At 40.0% G+C, this 6,591-nt stretch overlaps 1 pseudogene; it reads left to right on the forward strand.

Annotated features, from left to right (window-relative positions):
* On the forward strand, positions 1-3,297 carry LOC116632754 (annotated as a pseudogene).
* The last annotated feature ends 3,294 nt before the right edge of the window (positions 3,298-6,591 follow it).

The raw sequence follows: 6,591 nt of genomic DNA on the forward strand, positions 1-6,591 counted from the left end.
ATGGCCTCTAAGTGTTCAAGTGATAGGAAGAGTCACATGTCTCTCACTTTAAAAAAGCTAGAAATGATTAAGCTTAGCAAGGAAGGCACATAGAAAGCTGAGACTGGCCGAAAGCCAGGCCTGTTGTGTCAAACTGTTAGCCAAGTTGTGACTGCAAAGGAAAAGTTCTTGAAGGAAATTAAAAGTGCTACTTCGGTGAACACAGGAATGATAAGAAAGTGAAACAGTCTTATTGCTGATATGGAGAAAGGTTAGTGGTCTGGATAGAGGATCAAACCAGCCACAACATTCCCTTAAGCCAAAACCTAATCCAGAGCAGAGCCCTAACCCTTTTAATTCTGTGAGGGCTGAGACAGGTGAAGAAAAGTCTGAAGCTAGCAGAGGTTGAGTCATGAGGTTTAAGAAAGGAAGCCGTCTCCATAACATCAAAGTGCAAGGCGAAGCAGCAAGTGCTGATGGAGAAGCTGCAGCAAGTTATCCGGAAGATCCAGCTAAAATCATTCATGAAGGTGGCTGCACTAAACAAGAGGTTTTCAATGTGGATTATTATTCTGAAGAAAAGATTCCGAGCAGCTGTACTCTCAGTTCAAAAGGGAAAAAACCATTTTATTGATTTTATTAAAATGTAATAGAAACAGAAGAGATATCTACACATAGATGAGGGCAATAGTAAGCAGCAAAGGAGAATAAGACAAAGTTACATCAAATCTGGTACTTACAACATCCAACCTCATTAGCTGGGGAAGCCCTGTGGAGACGGCCAGGCTGATTGAGAGGCCTGGGCAGAGCATCCTCCCCTCAGGGAGACTTCCAACTCACCATCCCCATAAAGACCACATTTATAGGGCAAATGACGGGGTCTAAAGTTAAACATTTGTTTGCCTACCTGCAGTTTGGAGTGACCTGCATTATCATGTCTTTACATATTCAAGGAGCCTGGGCTAGGTGTGTTCACCTCCCCTCCTGGATTCCATTCTGGGGGCTAGAGAGGATGCAAGGCAAAATTTATAGTTCTAGGCATCCAGACCAGAAGGGCCAGGTCTGACCTGGAGGCCAGCTAATGTCAACTAACGAAGCTCCCAAGGTCACTTGTGCAGCACAAGTCTCACAACATTCTTTAACCTGCCTGCCTACCTGCAGGTCGGGGTTGTCAGTTAGGCAGGACAAATCACAGAAACCTCCATCCATATAATACAATGATACAGCTTTTTATTGGAAGAAGATGCTATCTGGGACTTTCATAGCTAGAAAGGAGAAGTCATTGCCTGGCTTCAAAGCTTCAAAGGCCAGGCTGACTCCCTTGTTAGAGGCTAACACACCAGGTGACTTTAACTTGAAGCCAATGCTCATTGACCATTCTGAAAATCCTAGGGCCCTTAAGAATTAGGCTAAATCTATTCTGCCTGTGCTTTATTATTTTTTAAAGATTTTATTTATTCATTTATTTGTTCATTTTTATTTATTCATTTTATTTATTTATTATTCATTTATTCATTTAATGTATTCATTCATTTATTCATTTGAGACAGAAAGAGAAAGAGCATGAGAAGAGGCAGAGGGAGAGGATGCGGATGCAGGGCTTGATCCCAGGACCCAGGATCATGATCTGAGCCGAAGGCAGAGGCTTAACCAACTGAGCCACCCAGATGCCCCCTGCCTATGCTTTATAAATGAAACAACAAAGCCTGGTTGATGGCACATCTGTTTACAACGTGGTTTACTGAATATTTTAAGCCTACCGTTGAGACCAACTGCTCAAAAAAAGGTTCCTATCAAAATATTACTGCTCAATGATAACGTATCCAAGTGTTCTGATGGAGATGTACAATGAGATTAATGTTGGTTTCATGCCTCCTAACACAACATCCACTCTATAGCCCATGGATTGAGAAGTAATTTCAACTTTCAAGTCTTATTATTTAAGAAATATATTTCAAAAGTCTATAGTTGCCATAGATAGCAATTCCTCTGATGGACCTGGGCAAAATAAATTGAAAAACTTTTGGAAAGAATTCGCCATTCTAGATGGCATTAAAAACATTTGAAATTCATGGAAGAGGTCAAAATATCAACATTAACAGGATGTTGGAAGTTGATTCCAGCCCTCATGGATGACTTTGAGGGGTTCGAGACTTCAGTAGAGGAAGTAACTGCAGATGTGGTGGAAACAGCAAGAGAACTGGAATTAGAAGTGGAGCCTGGAGATGGGACTGAATTGCTGTGATCTCGTGATAAGGCAAATGGATGAGGAGCTGCTGCTTATGGATGAGCAAAGAAAGGAGTTTCTTGACTGGGATTTACTCCTGGTGAAGACTGCTGAAATGACAACAAAGGATTTAGACTATTACATAAATTTAGTTGATAAAGCAGAGGCAGGATTTGAGAGGAGAACTCCAATTTTGAAAGAAGTTCTGTGGTATCTACTGTGATTCTACTGTGCTATCAGATGGCATCACATGTTACAGAGAAATTGTTTGGGAAAGGAAGACTCAACAGATGCAGCAAACTTCATTGTTGTCTTCCCTGTTTGAGGAAAGCATCCTAGGACCGCGTTTGGAAAATAAGGACTTTCAAAGAATGCGCTAACCACTCTGCCCCTATGGACTGTTTCCAGCCTGCTGTTCCACTCTATTGAAGATCCGAACCTTGAGCTGCAGCCTCCAATTAGGTTTCCAACTTCCAGCCCAGCCATTCCTGCTCACTGCAGACAGGCCAGCCCCCACAACCCAAATTGGTGTGAGCCAGTTCCTTCATCTATCATGTTGCTACTGTTTTTTCTGACTAATGGAGATTTTGTACAATTCAGTAGTTTTTGTATGCTGACTCCTTAATTTGTCTAAAGTCTGAGATCAAGGGGAGATTCTTGTCAGCATCCAAGAACCTCTCCCTTTGGTCCTGAATAGGCTTTTCTTCCAATTGCAACCCAAAGTTTTACATGTCTTCCTGTCCCTGTAGTTTATTTGTATTTACGCCACTAAATGTGTAAATGTTGTATAGACAGAATTTACCATTCTGTAGATTCTCTAATTATTTAATGTATTATATATCCTAAGAGCTGTCCATTTTCTTTTTACATTTCAAAAATCTTGACATAAAGCCAGCATATATTTAGGCTCAGTATTAATGGTGAAATTTAAATGTGCACAATAAAACATGAAAACTGTAAGACAAATTCATTGTTGTCTTATTTTAAGAAATTGCCACAGCCACCCAAACCTTCAGGAGCCATCAACATCAAGGTAAGACCCTCTGCCAACAGAAAGATTGCAACTCGCTGAAACCTCAGATGATGGTTAATATTATTTAGCAATGAAGCACTTATTTATTTTTTGCAATAAAGTACTTTTAAGTTAAGGTACGTACACTGTTTCCTTTTAGACATAATGTATTGCACATTTAGACTACATTGTAGTGTAAACAGTTATAACTGTTGTATGCACTGGGAAACCAAAGAATTCATTTGACTCCTTTTATTCACTTTATGGTGGTGGTCTGGAACCAAACCCACAGTATCTCTGAGGTGTGCCTGTAAAGGGAATTACCCACCCAGGGCTCACAGGTAGCTAATGGCAGTACATCTCAGGTGGGACAGCACTGCTGGCAATGAAGTCACCAAAACAAGGTGGAGATTGGAGCCAGAGCTGCATTTTGCTGCTAGAGAAATGCTCACAGAGGTTACAAACAGGAAGGAAATCCCTTTTCCCAACTTGCAAACTCTTGCCTATGTTTTGTTTCTTTTCTTTTCTTTTCTCTTCCTTCCCCTCCCCTCCCCCCCTTCTCTTCTCTTCTCTTCTCTTCTCTTCTCTTTTCTTTCCAGAATGTTTTTAACTACTTTTTCATACCAGCTCCAAATTGCAAACAACTCAAATATCCATCAAGAGGAGAATGGGTAAGTGTATACATGTAGTCTATTTTTATGAAAGGATACTACTCAGCAATAAAAGAATAAAACATTCAATCAGTGCAATAAAATTGATGAATCTCAAGAACACCATGTTAGAAAAAATCAGATACAAAATAGTACATAACTTATAATCCCCCTCCTGCCATTGGATTATCTTTGTGTTTGGTCAGGAAACCAGTGGTGTGAAGTGTGGATCTATTTCTGGACTCTACTCTGTTCTTTGATGGGTGTATCAATTCTGAAGCCATTTACACCACACCATCTTTTTTTTTTTTTTAAGATTTTACTTATTTATTTGAGAGCAAGAGAGCACAAGTGGTGGGGGGAGTGGCAGAGGCAGAGGGAGAAGCAGACTCCCTGCTGAGCAGGGAGCCTGACACAGGGCTTGATCCCAGGACCCTGGGATCATGACCTGAGCCGAAGGCAGATGCTTAACTGACTGAGTCTCCCAGGTGCCCCTACATCTTGATTACTATTGTTCTTATAGATCTTGAAATAAAGTAATGTGATTCTACAGTCTTGTTCTTTCAAAGAGTATTTGGACTTTTGTAGGTTGTTGAGCAATGTATTTTTAACTACTCTAAGCTTTGGTCAGTTTTACAGTGGAAATGATAATCACTATTTTGTGATCAATATGTTATAGAGTGAATATTAGCACTTAGTAGGTACCGATTAAATGCTGCTTTCTACCCATTTTTCTCCTCAGTTTTCCTTTTCTCTCCAAAAACCTAATAAGAGTTTCTATGAAAAAAAGAACCATTCATGATGTGAGTTTTGGTGAGTTACATTTAAATCCAAGAAAAGAACCTAACAAAACTAAAATAAGTAGAGGAGGGAAATTTTACTATAAATGCTTCCTATTTTCCCACTTGTTCTTTTTTTTTTTTTTTTTAAGATTTTATTTATTGGCAACCCCCTCGGGTCCCCTCCCTCCTTGGGAGCTTTGTACTATCACTTTGCTATCGCTCAATAAATTTTTGTTTTTAAAAAGATTTCATTTATTTATTTGAGAGAGAGAGAATGAGTCGGAGGCAGAGGCAGAGGGAGGGAGAAGCAGACTCCCTGATGAACAGGGAGCCTAATGCAGGGCTAAATCCCAGAACCCTGAGATCATGACCCCAGCCGAAGGCAGACGCTTAACCAACTGAACCACCCAGGCTGGTTCTTTAGAACATCTTTAGTACTGGAGGATTCCATGACTCAGATCAACAATTTCTTACATGACCGATTTGGTGGTCAAATCTAAAATGTTGTCAATGTTTCCAAGTTGGCAAAACCTGGCCAGAAGGCAGGTGTCAATGGGAAATGTAGTTTGTAGAGTCCCAGCTCCAGCATTAAGCAGTACTAGAGAAGAGTAGGCCTACTGCTGTGATACAAGTGAATAACTAGCAAAACATACAAACACACAACACACACCCAAACGCTTTCTTTAATGTGCCACATTATAAATGCTAGGTGACCTGGCAAGGGAAGCAAGGGCAAAAATGAAGTATTGCGACTTCATCAAGATAAAAAGCTTTTGCACAGCAAAGGAAATGGTCAAGAAAACCAAAAGACAACCGACAGAATGGGAGAAGATATGTATCCAAAATCTATAAAGAACTTATCTAACTCAACACCCAGAAAACAAATAATCCAATCAAGAAATGGGCAGAAGACATGAACAAACATTTCTGCAAAGAAGACATCCAAATGGCCAACAGACACATGAAAAAGTGCTCAATATCACGCGGCATCAGGGAAATCCAAATCAAAAACTCAATGAGATACCACCTCACACCAGTCAGAATGGCTAAAATTAACAAGTCAGGAAATGACAGATGTTGGCAGGGATGCGGAGAAAGGGGAACCCTCCTACACAGTTGGTGGGAATGCAAGCTGGTGCAGCCACTCTGGAAAACAGGATGGAGATTCCTCAAAAAGTTAAAAATAGAGCTACCCTACAACCCAGCAATTGCACTACTGGGTATTTACCCCAAAGATACAAATGTAGTAATCTGAAGGGGTACATGCACCCTGATGTTTATAGCAGCAATGTCCACAATAGCCAAACTATGGAAAGAGCCCAGATGTCCATTGACAGATGAATGGATAAAGAAGATGTGGTTCATATATACAATGGAATATTATGCAGCCATCAAAAATGAAATCTTAATATTTGCAATGATGTGGATGGAACTAGAGGGTATCATGCTGAGTGAAATAAGTCAATCAGAGAAAGATAGTTATGATATGACCTCACTGATATGTGGAATTTGAGAAACAAGGCAGAGGATCATAGGGGAAGAGAGGGAAAAAATGAAATAAGAAGAAACAAGAGAGGAAGACAAACCATAAGAGACTCTTAATCTCAGGAAACAAACTGAGGGTTGCTGGAGTGGAGGGAGGTGGAAAGGATGGGGTGGCTGGGTGATGGACATTGGGGAGGGTATGTGTTGTGGTGAGTGCTGGGTGCTGTGTAAGACTGATGAATCATAGACTTGTACCCCTGAAACAAATAATACATTATATGTTAATAATAATAAATAAATAAATAAATAAATAAATAAATAAAAATAAATGCTAGGTGACCCAAATAATACTAGCACACCTCTTTCTCCCGGATTCTTTCTAATGGAGAAAACATAAAATGATCCCCAACTAGGTATATCACAAATTGGTACCAATTTTATTAATTTGAGCAAGTA

Source organism: Phoca vitulina, unplaced genomic scaffold, assembly GCF_004348235.1.
Source record: "Phoca vitulina isolate PV1807 unplaced genomic scaffold, GSC_HSeal_1.0 scaffold7, whole genome shotgun sequence".
NCBI classification, from domain to species: domain Eukaryota; kingdom Metazoa; phylum Chordata; class Mammalia; order Carnivora; family Phocidae; genus Phoca; species Phoca vitulina.